The 22954-nt window shown below is 30.8% G+C and overlaps 1 long non-coding RNA gene across 1 annotated transcript; it reads right to left on the reverse strand.

The window, feature by feature from the left end:
• Positions 1-10957: 10957 nt before the first annotated feature.
• Positions 10958-12038, reverse strand: LOC120206561. Its single transcript, XR_005524127.1, has 3 exons — positions 11929-12038; positions 11283-11488; positions 10958-11185 (listed from the first exon to the last, which is right to left on the reverse strand). It is a non-coding gene; the product is annotated as an uncharacterized LOC120206561 (long non-coding RNA).
• Positions 12039-22954: the final 10916 nt, after the last annotated feature.

Consider the following 22954-nt stretch of genomic DNA (forward strand, 5'->3'; position numbering starts at 1 on the left):
TGGCTATGGGGTTGGGTGGGTACTTGAATTTATTCTCACTGCCTACACACTCTCAAGCAATTATTTATTACCCAAAAGAAAATATCATAATTTATGTATATCAAAAATGATTATCAAACTCAATTGGTAGAACATAAGGTTCTTAATCTTAGGATCATGGGATTGAATCTCACGAATGACATTTTATAATTCGGAGGTCTCCTACGAAAATTGCTCTCAACTTGGTATTGGGAGCAACCTACTATCTTACCTCTTCTTTACCCTATTACATATCAGAATAAGAGTCAGCTAATTTATGTACGTGGGTATCATCATATATAAAGTAATAATTAATATTCCCTTTCCTATAATTTTAGAGTATATATTTGTTAAAAAATAATAAAAAATTAATTTTTAAGTTTGACTGATTTTTATAATTATATGTGTATAAGAATAAAACAAATTATTAAACATTAAATGCAATAATAAAACGTATTTTTATATAAAAAAGTAAGCTTAAATTTTTTAAAAATATTATTTTAAAAATAATTATAAACTCTAAATATAAATCATAATAATTAAATATATAAACATATTAGGGAAGAAAATAAAATAAAAGGAGTGACAATATTAATTACTGCATTTGGGGGTTAACTCCGTTTAATTCATTACCAGACACAAATAGTCAACGAAACTTTACACAGATCTCTGTCCATATTATTGGGAAATGGCTAAATTACTGTAGGGTACCCTGCCAACTTTTTACTTCCCCTTTGCCCCTTAATTATCACAATTATTATTTTTTTTGTCCTCTCGGTTTTAAGGTTTAGCTCAGATTAATTCAGATGGACTCGCGTCATACATCTACTTTAGTAGTTGAGTCTCCCAACGGAGATTTATTGCATATAGAAATACTTAAACTCGAAACTTACTTAAGTGATATCAAACTGTTTATAATTTGAAAAAATCCCGTTAGTATAATTATTAATAATTGAAGTTTTAAAAGTTATAAGATATTCGTTAAACTTAACAAATGATCATAAAATAATTATTAAATTTTATTAAAATTTCATAAGATGATCATTAAATTTATTATATTATTACAAAATAATTCTCAAACTTACCATAATTTATCATTACTCTATGACACACGATAACTATTTTATAATAATTCAATATATTTAATCATTATTTTATAATTTTTATAATTTTAATTATTAAAACTATCATCTTGACATAACTTGGTGTCTAATTGTATATTTAGAAGAGATTGTTGGGTTAAAGTTGAAACATGGAAGTGGAAGGAGAATCACAACTCCTAAAATTTTTGATCTAATAATATTTGAAATCCCTATAAATTTAAATTTAAAGAATAATTTAATAATATTATTTCTATGAAATTAATAAATAATATAAATTTTATTAATAATTTATTATATATTATTAAAATAAAAACATAATATCTTTTATTATTATAATATAATTGATTATTTTATTATAATATTAAAAATATTATATTATATTATTATAAATATTAATAAATATATTATAAATATTTTAATAATTAAAATTTTGATTAAAATGATATTAAAATATTTTATTAATATTAAATTCATAAAATAAAATTATTTTGAGTATTTATTTTTTGAAGTGAAAAGTTCAGAAAATGACTTACGAAAAATTAGAGCGTAAGTCATTTTCCAGAAAATACAAAGGAAATTCTGTTGACCATAAAAATATTTTACGTTGACCAACCAATTTTCCTCCAACCAAACATTAGAAAACATTTTCCGAAAAAGAATTACCTGAAACAAACACAGGATTTCGGTTTCCCCCAAACAAATATACCCTTAGTATCTAAGCTTTTATTTTTTTTCAAAATTATACCTAATGTTTAGTTTTTATTTTACTTTAGTATCGTACTTTTAAAAAACTTAACAAGTTTAATACCTAAATTATCAATTTTGGTCTATTTTAGTACCCCTAGACTTAAAAAAAATCAAAATCTAACCTTAGAATTTGAACATGGGTACTAAAATGAAACAAAAACTGAACTTTAGATATAATTTTAAAAAAATTAAAAATGTAATACTAAAACAAATCAAAACTAATATTTTAGATGGTGGACGCATAATTTACCCAAAGGAATATAAAAGAAAAGTAGAGAAGGGAAGAATAGTGAGGTATAGAAACACCCGTTGTATTAGACAACAAAAAACACAAATTCAAATCAAATAGTTGTGAGAGAAATGTGTAATAAAAAGTAGAGTTTAAGGAGGTCAAGGTTAGGAGGTAAAGGACATGGGGCGGAGCACAGTGGTCGAGGGAGAGCTAAGCAACATTCAATTCAAACCCCCACTTCCCATAAACTCTAACCCTAGTGTTTGACATTTTGCATTTAACTTAAAACACCACTTTTTTTTATAATTATCGGTGTATAATTTATTGATCGATTAATTTATATCGAGTATTAAAAAAACAATGACGGCCCTCTCAATTAGTCAAAATATTATTTTTATAACTTCTAATAGTCGAGAATTATATTGCAATTTTAATAGTTAATGATTGGATAAAAAGTAATTTTTTTTATTTTCCTTTGATTATAAGGTTTTATTTGATTAATTTAGATCAACTTGCATCGTATACCTAATTTTAAAGGACAAATTTTTTTTATATTATATACATATATATAAATATAAATGTTTAAATCAGATATATACTTAAATAATATTAAATTATTTATCGTTTAAACTAGCTCTGTTGATTTTGATAAGTAGGGTGATATGGTTTAGCTTTGTGTGGAGTGAAACGGCGTTGTTTAAGTCAATCCCCATCGGCAGGGTAGGGCGTAGGCGATATAGGTTAGACTTTTTTGAGAGAAAATTTGCAGATGCAGTGGTAATAGCGATGAATGATACAAAGCCTCGTAAAGTTGACTGCACACTGCCAACGAACCAAAAGACAAAGGCCTACACGTTTTACGAGAACCCGTCCATTAATGAGATAAAATACGAGCATCGCATGGAGATTTGGATTCGGATTGGAAAGGCAAAGGCCAACAGTGCTAGCCAGCCACCACCAGCAGCAGCAGCAGGTAGTTTGGTGTGAAAAAGTTTCATGTCTTTTAGGTGTGTTTGGTTAGAGGAATGTGAGATTTTCATGAGATTAGAATTCATATTGTCCCGTTTGATTGGTCGGGAATGTCATTTCCGGAAATCTTATATTACCAATAGTGAATTTTTTGGGTATATTACCGGGAATGTCATTACTTCACTTTCCTTAGGTATTATGATTACCGACATTTTAGATTAAAATGTCCTTAATTTTTTTCTTTCAAAAATATTCTTATTTTATCATTGAATAATAAAAAATCTATGAAAGTTAAATTATAAATTTATCCTTAAACTATTTTAGATTTACAAAAAAAAATCTATAAATAAAAATTTATATGAAGTTTAGGTATTAAAATAAAATTTTACCATTTCATTAAATCTTTTTATATTTTTAATTTTGTAAAAAAATTATATAAATTTTATGAATTTAATTTTTTTAAAATATATAAATATTTTACAACTTGTTAAAAAACAAATATATAATAAGGACAATTTGATCAAATATACATTCCAATAATCTTTTATTCCTTTAACCAAAATGGTAATCTTACATTCCTGCTAAACTAACCAAACACAAAATACAAGATTCCCAGTAATCATATTCTCTGATAATCTTTTATTTCCACTGGTAATCTTGTATTCCGTGAACCAAACGCACCCTTAAGGGCTTAAATTATTAAAACAATATATTTCTATTCTTTTGGGTAACTACACATCTAGTAACCATTTTAGTACTTAAACTTTATTTTTTTCAAAATCATACTTAATATTTAGTTTAATTTTCATTTTAGTATATTGTTAAAAAATTAACATAATTATTGGCTGATATTTTTTATTTTTTTCAATGATGATACGTAATTATCTTATGATGACACGTCAACATCACTGTTAAGTTTTTAACGATGGGCACCAAAATAAAATATAAACTAAACGTTAACTGTGATTTTTAAAAAAAATAGTACTAAAATTGAACAAAAGTAATGATTTAGGTACTAAACTTATAGTTTATCGTATCCTTTTTACTAAATTAATATAAAAAATATGTTTCTTAGAATGATTTTATTTTTGTCACATAGGATGATGGAGCGCCTATGTGATAACGTTTTTGAAAGACTTTTCTTTAAGAAATCATATTTACTTATGTGATAGGTTAAATAAGTTATTTCTTCAAACACCGACATCAATTATAGGCCTACAACATAAGCAAAGGCATTATCTTGGGGAAGATACTTTTAAGGGAAAGTTTAAGGAATAACGGTCTGATTTAAGGTTAAAGAACGGTGAGAAATTAGAGCAATTAAAAATGTGATAAAATTATAAGATTTTTCATTGGTGTGGAACCTAAAATGTTAACTTTTCTCAAATATTTTTGGTTGAAGCGAAAATGTTACTCTCTTCATAACATTTTCGATTGGCAACCGAGAATATTAGAAAAAAAGTTAATATTTTAATTTAAGTCCAACCGAAATTGTTTGCGATCATTTTTTGTCGTTCCTTAGCTTCATGGGTATATCTAGGGGTGGGCCTACCTAGATCATGGCCCACCCATGTCCCAAATATCAAATATATATAATTTTTTATTAAATATATATAATTTAAAAAATATGTATAAATTATGTCAAAAAATTATATTGGTTATTGATATACTTTTTAGATTCACATTAAATATATAATTATTATGTTTTCAAATTAAAAAAAAACATATACAAATTATATTAGATAAATTTGTAGGTATAATGTCAAAATTAGTCTATAGCTTTATCAAAATGATCATTTTGGTCTTTATTCTATTTATTTAGTATTTTAGCTCCCAACATTTCATTTTAGGGCAAAAAACTCTAATGTTTGACTAAATAGTCACTTTAACCCTTATTTTCTTTTTTACAGTATTTAGGCTTCTAATGTTTCATTTTAGGGTAAAAATGAATTTTATCTTAGAACATTGATTGTTTATTAACTAACAATTTTCATCTACAGAGAGATTTTTCATCCCAAAAATAAAATTTTGAGGGCTAATTTTAATATTATTCAAAAAAATTTCTTATATTCACCACTGCTTAACTTTAAATTAGACAGTTGTACAGTAAAACTTCTCGAGTTTTAAAAGGCACACATGCATCGTGTGTGGTAAAAATGAGAGTTACTTTGAGAATTAAAAAATTTTGGGGGTGCAATTTTAGTGAAAGAAACATTAAAATAATAATTTAGAGGGAGAGGGGATGGGGTTGACAGGGAAAGTCTAACGTGCGACACCTTTAATATAAGGTTAAAGTAAAGACGTTACCGATTTTATTATTATTTTTAATAAAACCGGTAAAAAATTATCGGAAACATTATTATTTCTATCGGTTTTGTTATTATTGGGCGCTTTATCGGTTTTGTTAATATACGTAAAACGCTATCGGTTTTTATTTTTTTTATACTGATTTTATTATTATTGGACACTTTATCAGAAATGTTAAAAAAACATGAATGTTTTATATATAAATAATAATGTTTTAGATATTTTTTTATCGATTTTATTAAAAAATAATAATAAAATTAATAACATCTTAACTTATACTTATATTAAGGGTATCGTACGATAAAATTTTCCAACTTTCCAACAAAGAAGGGCATTTGTCCTTACTTCCGAACCCCACTACTTGTACCATTTTCTACTACTACAACCCCAACACGTGAGACTGCACATTCTTCCACACACACTTTTCCCTCTGATTGCGATGAAAGATCTCAGCCGCATCAGTCTTTTTCTTACCCCCTTCTGCCCTTCTATCTTATTGCTTCTTCTTTTCCTTTTGGGTAAATTTAAAAAAGGGTAAACTATTTGACCGATCATTTTACTTTCGTATTTGTACATTTTTATTCACTCGATTTATAAAAATTATGTATTAGTCAGTTATGTTATAGACTTATTAAATCTTGGTCACTGGACTGTTAACCTATATTAGCTGTATAATGTGACAGGTTAGTTAAAAAGGGTTTTAATTGGAGTAATACAAAAAATAGCCCGTAACGTTTACTAAAACGGTCATTGTCCCCTATTTGTTTTTTGAAGCACTTTGACCCTCCTAACGTTTCATTTTGAGGTAAAAGACTCAACCATAAATGAAAATTATTAGTTAGCAAATGGTTAACGCTCTAAAATAAAGGTTTTTCACATTGAAATGAAACATTAGGGTTCAAATGCTCCATAATAAAAAAAGGGTCAAAGTGACTTCTTAATCAAATAATAGAAACCTTTTTATCCTAAAATAAAACATTTTGGGCCAAAATATTTCAAAAAATAATAATAAGGGTCAAAATATTAATTATGGTAAACGTTGGGGGGTTAATTTTGGCATTATACCTTTTTAATTTGACCTTTTAACTTTATATACAATACTTTTTTACCCTAAACTTTAGATATAACATCATTTAACCATTAAACTTCATATAAAATATCAATTTCACCCATGAACTTATTCAAAGTTTCCCATCACTAACAGCCACTCACCATCGTCACCATTGGTCGCCATCGATCATCGTCACTATTTGTAACACTTATCATTATTATTTATTTTATTTTTAATTTATTTCCTTTTTCTATTCGAGGGTATTTCCGCTCCATTTAAAAATTATTCAGCCAAAAAAATTTCACCTTTAATCATGAATTCACTATAATTCTTAAGCTCGTGTATGCTCAATGTCGTACCAGTTCTATGGACTAAAATAGATAAAAAAAAAGTTTTATGAGCTAAAGTAATGGAAAAAATTATGAAGTTCAAGGACTAAAACTTCATTTTACAATAAAAACACACAAGATATGTATCTACATATACCTGGATTTACTACAAACAATAGCAAATTAGCAATAAACAATTTTGAAACATCGTTTTGACACCTGATTGACAAGCTCAACTGTGGATGGATCACTGTAATGAGTATCCAATGATGGACACCATTATTACTATATTATTAGCATGCCAAGAGCTAAAGAGGGGGAATTATTGATTGGTATTTTGAATTTTAGAAGTTTGTTTGGGGGTGTCGGAGAATTTTGTGGGTTGTCCTGTTGTTTGGAGCAGAGGGGATTGGATTTCAAAGGGTGCGGGCGGAGTGGACTACGTATCTCGGTTGTTGGGTTGGGCAATGACACCAGGGGGGGCAAGACCTGGCAACTGGTGAGACAGCCATTGTCATTTCAAGCGCCAAAAAAAGTAGGGGTCACATTCATTCACGCACACTCACATGACACCCGTAGACTAAGTGGAAGAATATATAATTGTTATATTCATTCATCTCACAACCATCATAATCTTAGATCTAACACCGACACTAAGAGTTGTTGATTGGTAAACTGATCAACAATCGCGAAAGGTGGTAGAGGGATGGTTTCGTGGCCTTTTGAGATGTCGGTATGGTTCTTATGTGGAGAGGTGTGCTCGTCCCCCTCTGTTCTCCATTGAATGGGTATTTATAATGCACTGGATTGGTGTCAGTTTGGTGTATGTTGTCGTGTCACTAATGATGATTAGACGTCTTAGAGAGTGAAGTCTCGGATTAGGAGATCACATGATCGTTGGTGATATTACAAGGGTGTGTTCACATGGGTCTTACATTCGCATCCCCAAAAGTCCGCATGCGTAGTATATTCACTTATATAGAGGATTGTAGAGATGTGGTCTCTTTTTTTCCTCTTTCATCTTCTTCGACTTAAACCCTTTTCTCCTTAAAAAATTACATTATGAATTAGTGATCCCGATTTTCTACCCAAATCAAAAGGAACGATTGGCCTATGATCATTGTAACACGAAATATTACCATCAATAACAATAATAATTGTGCATTTGACATGTTCATGCAGAAACGATAGTTTGTATAGATAACAAAAGGACGACCAAACATTCGGCTCGTAGCAACACAACAACGGCGTCCGTATAAAATTCACAAGCAATAAAGTTGCATGCGGCTCGTAGCATTAGGCCAAAACGAACTGTGCCGAGCTTCTTCCCCCATCTAAGAACAATCACCACCCTGCATTTTATAACACGTCGGTCCAATTTCACAAGTCCGGTAGGCTGTCAAATGGGGATCCTTTTGGGGGCCTACTCCCTTCCTTTCACGTAGATATGTCATCCTATGTGCACCCATGCCCTATTCGATGAAACTCTTAGATTTTGTTTCTTTGTTTTCATCGTTTATTCATCAATGTCGTCTACGTTACTATTATAGTTTCAAACCACTCCATCGCTTTCATTCTTATCCTTTTACTTATTTTAATAAGAAATGGTATTCCAAGGTTCGAATTCGAGTTTTTTTAACTAATAATTTGATAATAATGCAAGTTTTTTAACGACTTGTTGTTTCGTTTACGTTTACTTGAGGTAAGGGTGAATAGGAAGATGTTTTCGAGTTGGGAAGAACATCGGGTCGTAATACGATGAAAGATTATAGAGGTATCGAAGTTTATGTTTCGAGTTAAAAGAAAGATTCCGACGGAATAGTGGCGGATCTAGAAATTAAAAAATGGGGGTCCAAAATAAATTGTATAATATTCATTAATAAAAAAAACTACATAATCCACAATCACTATAGCAAAATAGAGTTTTAGTGGCGTTTTTTTAGTCCTATAGCGGCGTTTTTAAGCGTCGCTAAAAGAACTTGCGGCGATAGGAAAAACGCCGCAAGAAACGCCGGCGAGACTAGTGCCGCTAAAGTTAGCGGCGTTTGAGAACAAAAAACGCCGCAATAGATCAAGATTTATAGCGGCGTTTTTCCAAAAACGCCGCAAAAGGTCGAGATCTATAGCGGCGTTTTTGGATACAAACGCGTAAAGGTCAGATTTAGTGGTGTTTTTGGATATAAACACCGCAAAAGGACAGATCTATTGTGGCATTTTTGGATACAAACACCGCAAAAGAGTAGATCTATAGCGGCGTTATTGAAAAACGCCGCAAATTACCTTGTCTTTAGTGGTGTTTGTTTTCTAAAACGCCACTACATGTTATGGTATTTAGGGGCGTTTGTGGTAAAAAAAACGCCGCTATTAACTATGTTTATATTGGCGTTTTCTTCACAAAACGCCGCAAAAGAATCTGAATTCTGGTGGCTTTTATTTACAAACGCCGCTATAATTAACTGATTTCGCATATATCATTCTACTTTATATTACGCAAACTTATATTCTATAGCATTATCTAATAACAATAAAAATACAAATTAATTACGAAACAAATGATGCAGAAAAATAAATCAATTTTATAAACTTAAATTAAAATGTAACATAGTTCAACATTTCACTAGAATTTAGTCTAAGTTCTTTCTCTTTCAATTAAAAAGCATTGTTCACTCAAATAAAAACAATTTTCTAATGGAAATTTGTATTGATCTGCAACTTCAGTTGATTCTTTTCATCAGGAATGTCCTTCAATTCAATAACAATGAAACAATAGATTCAGAGACAATATATTACAAGAAGATATTTAATATCCTAAACAAATGAACTAAATCATATAGTACAAAAACCATAAACATTTATTTGCGTCATGAATTTTATCATGAGAAACAGTTTTCCTACTCGAACAGTACTGCAAGTTTGGAAACCGAAACTAGAAACTCTTGTATGGAGAGCGAAGCAGTACCTAGAGTTTTGCATGTCATTTCCTGGTAAGGTGGAAACTGAATGTGATACGAGTTCGAAGAGCAGTTCACCAGTAGGTTCACACTGAAATGAAGCAACCTGTTTCAGTGATAAACTAAATATATATCTCATAAAATTATATTAAGAAGCTAGACAATTCATTATTTTCCCTCATAAATAAGGTTTTTTTTTCTTTAGTAATCCAGAAAAAATTGACACAGTATTTGGTTTGGTAAATAAATTTGACTTTCCGTTTTACTTTGACTGTTCATGGAGTGTGGGTTTTTGAGTCTTGGCAAAAGATAATTTTACAAATATTTTCAGTAAACTCATCATCTAATCATGAAGAACTGAAGTGATATATAAAATAAAATGCAGTGTAGGGAAACAAAGATGATGCAGGCAAGACAAACATGCAATAAGATCAAGAAAATACCCCCATGCATCAACTCAAATATGCATATGATTGAATTTGAGAAATTTTCCTTACCTGTAAATATCTTAGTTTCAATCCATGATTCGTGACACATAACAAGTTAAGCCTACACTAATAGCAATATGAGCCAACATGTAAATATTTCTCTCTACATTATATATATATGTATATATATATATTATCGTAATAGTTGTGAAATCCTAGTGCAGCAAATAATAGTTGTCAGACATACAGACTGCATTTTCTGGACATCATCTTTACTAAGTCTCTCTACACCCAATTTCCTCAAGCTCTATTCCAATACTGAAGCACGAGTATCCCTAGCATTTAGAAATATCATATCATTGGCACCAATTATTCAGGACTCTAGAGAAGCATAAGGAAACCCAAAAAAACTCAAAATCTTTCCAATTAAAAAAGAAGATTCACCATATGTGCAAAACTCTAATAAGAAACGTTTTTCATAAGTTAATTTTATCAAGCCAAGTTCTAGAGTTTCTACAGGGAACTTATGCATAAATTAGTGCAAAGTTAAAAGTGCAGATATATCTGTTATATGTATTGAAAATACCAACATCAATGGTTTAAATAGATCCCTAAACTACAGTCTTTGAGATCTGCACAGATGACTCCCTTCTTGGAGTAAGCATAAATTGGACCAGAAGAGAAGAGTTAATAATATAATACTTCAGATATTCCACTACAATATGAATTCCAAAGCCAATTAGTCAAGTTCCGAAAGCTATAATCACTAAGAGAAGAAACATATAAATCATAGCATCAGATCAAGAAAAGGTGTCACCTGTAAATCCTGAACAACTGTTGCTGGTGGCCGACTTGAACCATTTGTTGGGATAAATTACGCAGCAAAGGTAGAACCCTGGGAGGTATAAGAGTAGGAGGTGTGTAAACAACATTTTCTAAGTTCTTTTGGTGTCAGAATCTTTCTTGTTATCACCTCGCTTCGCAGGTGATGCTGACGGTCGCAATGAATCTGGCAGGTCATCGAAAAGGCGTTCAGGTTCCACCACCTCACTGAAGTTCAAACAACATGTAGAACACTTTTAACATTTCTTATTATAAGATAATCACCAAACATATTAGCATAATGCAGTATAATTTTAAAACCAACCTGTAGTTTGTTAATAGATTTCTAAACTGATCTTTTAATTTTGAGATAGCTTTTGTCAGCAAATTATTGGCATGGGTAAGTACACCGGCTGTACTTTTAAAACTTTTGTGGTTAGTGAAATACTGAATGTTGCTTCTCAGCTGATCAATTGCTTCAAGATAGCTCTGAAGATCCTCGTGTGGACCTCTCAGAATCTTTTCCTCTGCCTATAGCACATAAAAATTAGTACAAACATCAGGCATTTACAATCCAAACAACATCTCATTTCCAAATTATATGGTATAATCGAGAAAATAAAAACTAAATTTGAAAATCAACTTGTGTTTGGCCGCAGAATAATACGAAATTATTCATCACGTTTAAAATTTAGAATTTGTCTTCTAACTCAAAGCGATTATTCTTCCTTTCTAGAATGAAATATTATCTATATCGTGAACACCAAATAGATCCAATAAACAGATAATAATTAGGCTTATTTTATTAATACTATAAACAATCAGCGATGAAATAACCAGAATTATTATCATGGTAACCATACAATGTCCAGAAGCGTCCAAAGAAATAATACAGAGAATAACATGTTGGGGCTCAAGCATGCAAGGGTCATTGGCATTTCAATAATAGGTATGGGAAATATATACAGAACCTTGGCAAGTTTCTTCTCCTTGCGAGCTTGTCGCTCCCTCTCATCATATTCTTGGTTTTCCTTCTCAACCAATCGAAGGTGATTCCAGATCTGTAATCCAAAAACTCCAATCAACAGATCCCAATTTCTCGGTGATTAGTGCAATGATACATGAAATAAAGAAACGAGTACAGGATTTTCATGCATATTATTTTAGGTTTATACAACGAGAAGGGAACAAGATAACCCATCTTTTAGCAACTGATTGGAGTTTAGGGTCGACAGAACAAATTAGAGATAAAGAAACCCTAAGTAAGTAGAATCTCGAGCCTTCAAAGACCGAAGTTGGATTGATCCACCGTAGAGAAACTTTCAAACATGGTCTCTTCCTAGTATTTCAGATCTATCTTCTTTTCTATTTTTCTTTTGCCGAAGAGCTCTCATCGTCTATTTTTAGAGGAAGCAAGGGAATGAAAAGCCAGCTCCCACAATTTCTATTTTTTAGGCAGTATTTATTTTTCAGCAAAACTCATTTATTATTTTTCCTTTGTTCGAAACGGTTGTGGTGAACAACTGGATCGTATTTATTTAATTCAATAAAACCACTGGCTTTTCCTTTTTGTTCAAAAAAATAATGTAGTAATTTTTTAATATTTATATATATGTCTTATATTATACGAGATGAACAAATGTAAATCAACAAACACTCATTTCAAAATGCCATGATCCATTCCATTATTCTGCAAATATCAAAATAATTAATAAAAGACAATTGTGTTCTCAATTTAAAGAATGTATTTACAACATAAAGTTGCTAGCAATAGGGGCTCCAACTAAAGCACGAGTCTATAACGGCGTTTGTATAAAAACGCCACTAAAGCATGAGTGTATAGCGGTGTTTGTAAAAAAATCCACTAAAGTTAGAGTCTATAGCGACGTTTGTATAAAAACGCCACTAAAGGATAAGTCTATAGCGGCGTTTGTATTAAAATGCCACTAAAGTATGAGTCTTTAGCGACGTTTACATAAAAATGCCACTAAAGTACGAGTCTTTAGCGGCGTTTGTATAAAAACGCCACTAAAATACGACTATATAGCGGCGTTTGTATTAAAAACGCCACTAAAGAACGAGTCTTTAGCGTCGTTTGTATAAAAATACCACTAAAGTACAAGTCTATAGCGGCGTTTGTATAAAAACGTCGCTAAAGTACAGTCTTTATCGGCGTTTGTCTTAAAAATGCCATTAAAGTATGAGTATTTAGCGGCGTTTGTTCTAAAAATGCTGCTAAAGTACAGTCTTTAGCGGCTTTTGTTCTAAAAACGCCGCTAAAAATGCCGCTATAAACCCATTTTGCTGTAGTGAATCCAAAATAACAATTCATTCAAAAAGTACAAAAAATTACTATTATTGAAAAACAATTACAATTGTTCTCGAGAAGCTTTCATTCATTGAAATTGTTTCATGATTACTTCATCGACGATTTGGAGAAAAACATCTCCCTTGATGCATCAACTTGGCTCTCGATCTCCATCTCCCTTGATGCAAATTCTTGCTCGGTTTGGGTTGTTGAAGGTTGATTTGGTGATGAGACACAAATTGACACTTGGGAAGAACTTGAATCCTTTTTAGACTTTTGAATAAACCAATCCAACGTTCCATTATTCTTCTTTCGTTTAGGTTTAATCTCTTCATCATTCATCTTCTCACTACTAAAATTACACAATTTACAAATTACAATAATTATTAATTAGAAAAATATTCATAATTTAAATTACACAAATTTAATATAATTTTTTTCTCATCCTCAAAAATACATATTCATAATTTCATTTTCATGTATCACAATTCAATATTCAAATATTCTTCACAAAAATGGCCAAAATCTATCAAATTGAATCTAAAATTTAATTTAATCTCTTAATTTAACTCACTCAAATTAAAAAAATAAATTTTAAAATTTTAAAAACTAAAAAATAAATTTAACTTGCAGGAAACTTAGAGAGGAAGTTCACCGGTGAATAACGCTGATATGTTGGTTCAGACTAAAGCAAAATGAGAAAGTGAAGAAATAAAACAGAAGCTTGGCAGATTGTAAATTTTTATTGAAGAAAAACAAAATAGAAGCTTTGGAATTGAAAATAAGAAAAGTGAAAAATTAAAAGGGTGAAGAAATGATGATGTAAAAGCTAAAAATAAATAATATTTTAATCATTATAAGTTTCTCACTCACGTTAAACAACATAACACCCAAAAAATAGTTGTGCATCATTGAAGAAAGGATGATGTCAAATTTAAAAGAAAATAATATTTGAATCAATACAAACTCTCATGCACCTTAAACAACGCAACACCTAAAAATTGGGTATGCAAAATTTTCTTTTCTAATATTATACATTAGCTATTGATAACTTTTCAAAGAAAATGGGTATGTATTTGCTACCTATAGGGCCACGTGGGTCTGCCCCTACGACGGGATAATGATGTATTCAAGTGGGATGACGATGGAGACAGATACGTGAATTCGAAAGACATCAATCACTACATGTAATAACTCTCACCAAGAAACATGTGAAGTCGAAAAAGTTGTAACATACACACAACATGTAGATATAGTTGTTCGAATTGGCTAAACTCACGATATAATGCACTCAAAATAAATAATTCACAATCTAATGCACTCCCTATATTATTTGCTGAAATAGGGCGAAATCAACAGTGTGGCCGTAGGTCGCCATGCCTTCCGGGCGACCTACTACGTTGCCTAGCTTTCCGGGAGCTGCACAGAGATAATGGACGTCTGCATGGCACATGCACGTCCCCAACAGGTCGCCATGCATTCCCCAACACCCCTACAAGGTCGCCAAGCACTCCCAGCGACCTACAAGGTCGCCATGCACTCCCAGCGGCGACCAAGCTTCACGTGCTCCCCTCTGCTCCCGTGCTCCCCTCCTGCTCCCGCTGCATGCCTGCAGCGTGAAATCACCTGCTTCATGCAGCAATGCATGCATGTGAAGCCGTGAATTATTGGTTCAATTATTGAACCATTGCAGCGTGAAATCAGCTGGTGCAATTGTACAATTATTGGTGAAATAATTGAGGCAGCCGGTGACATTATTGGTGAAATAATTGAGGCAGCCGTGACCTAATTATATATGGGGTGTGCATTATTGTGAGAACATCAAACAAAGAAAGGGAGAAGAGATTGCAGCAGAAGAAAGGGAGAAGAAATTGCAGCCGAGAAAGAAAGAAAGGGAGAAAGGAAAGGAAGAAGAAGAAAGGGAGATAAGGCTCTTGTGAGGTAATTTTTTTATTTAAATTAGTTTATTATTATAAATGTTTAGTTTGTTAGTTTAGGGTTTATTGTAAAACAAAAACCAGTTAATTAGTTTGTTAATTTAGGGTTATATGATTGTTAGTTTAAGTTTTATTATACATAAATAAAAAATTATTTAATTAGTATGTTTGATAGTTATATAGTTAAAAAAATTAATTAGTTTGTTTTGTTAATCGTTAGTTATATAAAAAATTATTTAATTAGTTGTGGTAGTTAAATAGTTAAGTTATATTTGTTTGTTGAATTTATATTATATAAAAAATTAGTTAGTAAGTTTATTAGTAGTATATTACAATGAAAAAATAGTTTATTAGTTTTAGTTATATAAAAGAATATTTTATTAGTTGTTTAATGGTTTAGCGTTTACGTTTAACTTATATTTTAAAAGTTTAGTTTGTTAGTATTAGTTTATTATATTATAAGTTATTATATTAAAGTTTAGTGTTGTAAATTAGTTAGTTAGTTTATATTAGATTATATTAAATATTTTTTAAATATTGTTGTTTAATTTTTTTTACAGATTCATCCAATTGCTGACCAAATTCCACTGTTGAGGCTTGACAATGAACATATTTCAAGTCATTTGGGAATAATGGTGAATAAAATATTTGTTTAATGAATTATAATTAATAAATATTTGAATATTATTTTATGATTGTGATAAATATTTTGAAATATTTAATTGCAGGAGGACGAGCAGCGAGTCCTTCGTCTTCGGCTACATAAAGTGCCCAAGCCACACATATTGATAGAAGAAAACTTGCAGGAGGTTGGATTTTGGTATGTAACATTTATGCGAGATTACAAGTTGGTCCCAGGTTTGATCAGTGCCTTGATTGAGCGTTGGAGACCAGAAACGCACACGTTTTATTTGCCGTGTGGCGAATGTACGATAACTCTGGAGGATGTGGCATTGCAACTCGGGGTCCAAACAAATGGGATGCCAGTGGTAATGTCACATGAGTTTAATAATGTGGCACAACTTTGTAGCTTGTTTCTTGGGAAAACGCCCGTACCACCAGAGTGTAAAGGGTGGCGTGTGAGGTTGTCATGGTTGAAGAATGAATTTCAGCTTCAACCAAATAGTACAGAGCACGAAATTATATATACAACACGAGCATATATATTACAGTTAATTGGGGGTATTTTAATGCCGGATAAATCCGGTAGTTATGTTCACACTCAATATCTTCTTTTTTTAAGAAATTTTGAGAATAGTAGGCAATATAGCTGGGGATCGGCGATATTGGCGTTCTTGTATCGTGAGATGTGCAAGGCGTCATTAGTCGTGAATGATAATAATACAGGAGAAATCGGTGGATGTCTGTTGTTGCTACAGTCATGGGCTTGGCATAAACTTCCGTTTCTGACACCAATTAGTCGGACTGCGGTTGACTTTCCGCTTGTCGGAAGGTAATATGAATTCTCTATTTTAATATAAAATATTAATTATAAAATAAAAATGACCATATTTTTGTTTTGATTGATATACAGATGGAGGCATAAAATTGAAGGCACGGGGTTGGTGCACAACAATATTAAAGAGTTCAGGCTGAAGATCGACATTAAGGCAAAAAAGGAGGTATGTATAATCTGTTATTTTTAATTATTATTTAAATTAACTATATTATTTGATTTAAATAAATTTTATTGTTTTTGTAATTTTACAGTTTAATTGGAGACCATACATGAATGAAGAAATACTTGCGTTGATACCGCACAATATTTTAGATGGGTTTCAATATTGGTGTGATGTTACACCATTGATCAATTTTGCTTTTGTTGAGATCTAATTTGGGGATAAAGTGTTGAGGCAATTCCACTTCTACTAACCTATTCCGCGGAGTCCATGGGATCATGACCTCCTCCAAATCTTAGATGGTCGTCGTCAGGTGAATTGGGTTGAGACGGATGACCAGCTGCACAGATTTGATGGTCGTCGTAAAGAAAATGTTAATTGGGTTGAGAAGCATGCAACCTACATTAATGCTTGGAACAATAGGGCTTCATTCATGCCAACTCTTGACGACATTCAAGACGACAACTTTAATTTTGAGACTTCGGCTTACCTTGCTTATTTTTTTGGATAATGGAAAGCCATTCTTGATAACAAATGTAGAGAGGCGACAATTTTTGAGGTTTAAGAAAAGATTTGGTAAAGCTGAATACTCTCTACCAAGTGGGAGTGGGAGTTCATCTCAACAACCTGAAACGGAAATGACCGATGTGGATAATAGCGCACGCACAATCGTTCGGCGATGCATACATACCAGAGTTTGTGCAGCCTGATGCATCCATCTACTCTCCCATGTTTTCGTCGACGTATGACTTTGAACACATGTCAGTTCAAATGCCTCCAACGAATGAGGAGGATGAGTACCATACTCCTGAGCAACCGCAACGGCCACAACGCATCAGACGTCCGCCCCAACATTATCATTCAACAACACCCCGACATCGGCAATAATTGTAAACTAGTTTGTTATTTGTTACAAATTTAATATTGAAATTAGACTAGTTTTTTCAAACCTTAACAAATTCGACATATTTATAATGATTTTTAGTATCAAATCATTATTATAATTTCATTACTAGTTATGTAACGAAAATATGGTTAATTGAACCAAACATTGTTCATTGTTCAAGTCGTAAATTATTACTATCAAATCATTACTACATCATTAATATAAAATCATTAAATATTAATAATAAATTATTATTACTAATCATTACTATCAAATCATTAAATATTAATAATAAATTATTATTACTAATCATTACTATCAAATCATTAAAAATTAATAATAATTTTATTATTATTAATCATTACTAAATCATTAATATCAAATCATTAAATATTAATAATAATTTCATTATTACTAATCATTTACTAAATCATTACTATCAAATCATTAAATATTAATAACAATTTCATTATTACTAATCATTACTAAATCATTAATATCAAATTATTAAATATTAATAATAATTTCATTATTACTAATTATTACTAATCATTACTATCAAATCATTAAAAATTAATAAAAATTTTATTATTACTAATCATTATTAAATCATTAATATCAAATCATTAAATATTAATAATAATTTCATTATTACTAATCATTACTAAATCATTACTATCAAATCATTAAATATTAATAACAATTTCATTATTACTAATCATTACTATCAAATCATTAAATATTAATAACAATTTCATTATTACTAATCATTACTAAATCATTAATATCAAATCATTAAATATTAATAATAATTTCATTATTACTAATCATTACTAAATCATTATTATAATTTCATTACTAGTTATGTAACGAAAATATGGTTAATTGAACCAAACATTGTTCATTGTTCAAGTCGTAAATTATTACTATCAAATCATTACTAAATCATTAATATCAAATCATTAAATCTTAATAATAAATTATTATTACTAATCATTACTATCAAATCATTAAAAATTAATAATAATTTCATTATTACTAATCATTACTAAATTATTAATATCAAATTATTAAATATTAATAATAATTCTATTATTACTAATCATTACTAAATCATTACTATCAAATCATTAAATATTAATAATAATTTCATCATTACTAATCATTACTAAATCTTATAAATACATAGAAATTCATAGAAATACATATATCATTACTAATGATGAGACCTATATCTTGGTAAATTAGGACAATTGTTTTTTGAATGACCTTCACACCTACATAATCCGCATCTCTTTGCTTGATCTCTCTCTCTAGCATGGAAATCCATACTGGTATGAATACGAGTGGACTCAGGTCGACCCTTTAGACTTCTGCGAAGCATTGGATTTGGTAGCCATTCGTCATGATCTTTTCTGGGCCAATATGATTCATTCGGTATCTGTCTGAACGCATAGCTGTAGACATTTAATATCCTACGTAGGTGAAAGCACTCATCAACATAAGTGTATGCGCTTACACCAGCATACATACATGCAGCGACTACATGAGCACATGGATATTTCCATGCCTGAAAACGACCACAATCACACCATTTCTGTCGTAAATCAACTCTAAATGTTTGGTCTTCTCCTCCGACGTTACGGCGTATGCACGACACGACAAAAGTATGACCAACTCGGTCGAAATTATGAGCAACCATTGATGTTGCCAATCGCTCATTTGCTTCCATTGATTCCACCACTGTAGGAGCCCAAGTTTTACCTCTATTTATGAGACTCTCTATTTCTTTACCTTTGCCCGACCAAACTTTAGTCAATCTAAAGTACGTCTCTTTCATCACACTCGTAATTGGGAGATGGCGTGTACCTTTTAGTACCGAATTAATGGCCTCAGCAAGGTTTATGGTCATATGTCTGTATCTCCGACCTTCATCGTATGCTTGCGACCATTTTTCCCGCGGTATTTTTGAAGTACACTTCCAAACACGCTGATCATCGTAAAATACCTTCAAATTCTCCAATCTCTTGTCAAAATTTGGTCGACGTAGTTCGTATCCTGTTTCATAATATACTATGTTAAACCGCAATTAAAAAAACCATGTAAAAAATGCACAAATATTGAAAATAAAACTTACCCATGCTGACTATCTCGCTACGAATGTGTGCGTTATGAAATTGGTCGATATTATTATTGCCAATATGACGGATACAAAATGTCGGATATGCATACGGAGATATCCAGCGACTTCCTGGTCGTTCAATTGCCGCCAAAATACTCGTTCCTCTATCGGATATCAAGCAAACTCCATCTTCACGAACGACATATTGACGTAGATTGGTCAAAAAGAAATCCCAAGCCTCTGTTGTCTCTCCCTCAACAATGGCGAATGCAATTGGGAAGATATTTCACTCACCATCTTGAGCAACTGCCATCAAAAGTACATGCCTATATTGACCATACAACCACGTACCATCTACTTGGATCATACGTTTGTAAAATGGAAATCCTTCAATACATGCATTGAATGCCCAAAATAGACTATGAAATATTTTCTTCCCTGGTAAAAGTTGACCTTGTTCGTCATATGCGGGCATGGTTTGAGACTTCACTATGGTTCCTGGGATAAATCGCTTCATTGCTTGTAGCAAATATGGTAGCTCATTGTACGATGTATCCCAATCTCCATACGTCAGTTTCATTGCCTTCATCTTCGCATTCTACACCTTGCCATATTTTACTTGATATCCAAATTGGACATCATATTTATTGTTTTTTCAGACTGAAAAACTACTCCGACCTCATTTTCCATAATATGTCCATTATAATGGACAATCGTGAAAAAGTTGTTGCTCATTTTCTCTACAAATAAAAAAATAAATTAATTTAAATTAAAAAATTAGATAAGATAATTTCATAAATCATTAAATATAATATAATATAATATAATATTATATTAATGATCAAATAAAATTTGTTATTTAATTTGATTGATTGATTACTAATATTACTAATAATGATTTAATAATAATTATTATTAATCTAATGATTTGATATTTAATGATTTAATAATAATATGATTTAGTCATGACTACTAATAATTATTTATTATAAATATTTAATGATTTATATTTGATACTAATCATTTAGTAATTATTACTAATAATAATGATTAGTTTGATAATATTTTTTATTTTTTAAAAATATCAAACAAATTTGTTAGGCAGAACTGTCGAGATAATGTTCTCGAAAGAATTATTTCGTGAGATAATGCGTTGACCGGATTATTTTATTCAATTAATTTTTACTCCTTACTAATTTACACATATAATATAAATTAAACAAAATATTTTTAAAACAACACTAAATATTTTTAAACATAATATTTTTTTAAACAGAAATTATCTCTCACAAATTATCTAATATAAACTTACTAACTAACTAATTTACACATACACAACAACTAAAAATGGACAACAAAAAATAATAAATTACCCGCGTATTTGTGTCTTCTTCCTTTCCTTTCTAACAACTAATTAAGCACTAATTAATTTTTTTTATAATATAACTTCAACAAACAACCTAATATACGTTTAAAGATACTAACAAATTAATTAACATTTTTATATTTAATAACTTAAACTAAGAAACTAATTAAGGAATTTTTTATATAATATAATATATAATAACTTAAACTAACAAACTAATATAATATAACTTAAACTAACAAACTAATTAACTAAATTTTAGTTTTACCCTAAACCCTAAGCTAACAACTAATAATTTCATATAATAAACTAAATTAAACAATAAAAAATTACCTCAAAAAAATGTTTGAGCCTTTATCTTCTTTTCTTCTTCTTCCTTTTCTTTCTCTCGATAAAGTTTATATATGTGTTGCTTCTGCTTTTACCCTAAACCCTAAACCTCCATATCCTCTATATAAAGAAAATGAGCGTTGGAGAGCGTCATTAAATTTGATTGTTGAAGCAAATAATATTGAGCATTGAATCGTGTAACTATTGAGCGTTGAAAGGCTGCAATTCAACAACAATATTTGCTGCATTTAGCAGCTAAATTAACGCTTATGGATGCATGAATCTCCCAGCTATGGATGCAACGCATGCATGAGGGAACAGAGGGTTAAAGCTTGGCTATAATCTCCCAGCTATAGATGCAGGAATCTCCCAGCTATGGATGCAACCCATGCACGAGGGAGCAGGGTTAAGTTTGGTCGTCAGTAGGGATAAGTTTGGTCGAGGCTTGGTCGCTGGGATTGCTTGGCGACCTACAAGGTCGCTGGGAGTGCATGGCGACCTTGTAGGTCGCTGGGACTACATGGCGACCTGTATTGGGTGTTGGGTGCTGGGGACGTTGGGTGCTGGGGACGTGCATGGCGACCTGTGTTGGGGTGTTGGGGACGTGCATGTGCCATGCAGACGTCCATTATCTCTGTGCAGCTCCCGGGAAGCCATGGCGACGTAGTAGGTCGCCCGGAAGGCATGGCGACCTACGACCACACTGTTGATTTCGCCCTATTTCAGCAAATAGTATAGGGAGTGCATTATTAGATCGTGAATTATTTATTTTGAGTGCATTATATCGTGAGTTTAGCCGTTCGAATTTGTAACCTTTAAATAGAATAACACTCTTTTTTATCAAGGAAGTCGTTCAATAAATTCTTAACGAAAAAAGATTGATTCGAGGATCTGCACATAATATAAAAAAGTTCTCCATTGAAGAAACTAAAGCATGAAATGATTTGGTGATATCTTTATTTAATTTATCAGTCAATTCGTTCAAATTGAATTATTCATAAATCTATTGTATCGGTCTTTCCAATTCAATTTTTTTTCATTTAAAACGACATGATTCAAACTATTTAATAAAATTTAATATTAAAAATTTGATTATTTAGTAAAATTATTTAGCTGAATTTTTTACTCTTATTTTGGGTCCAATTAGGTATTTAAATTAGTTTATTGATACAAATTGATATATTAACTTGATATTTTTTATTCAATTTCAATTATTTCAAATTTAAATCCGTTTAAGTTGAACAAATATAAATTCTTAAACAATATTCAGGATATTATAATAAAAAATATTGAATTGAAAATTCATATATATAATGATATTTATAATATTTAATTTGAATTAATTAATTAATTTACGAGATAGTGATGAATATAAAAAAATTAAGGGATAGTCTAAATGTATCAAGTGTTTTACTAAACATACCAATTC

This window comes from Hibiscus syriacus, unplaced genomic scaffold, assembly GCF_006381635.1.
Source record: "Hibiscus syriacus cultivar Baekdansim isolate YM2019G1 unplaced genomic scaffold, ASM638163v2 tig00013960_pilon, whole genome shotgun sequence".
NCBI classification, from domain to species: Eukaryota; Viridiplantae; Streptophyta; class Magnoliopsida; order Malvales; family Malvaceae; genus Hibiscus; species Hibiscus syriacus.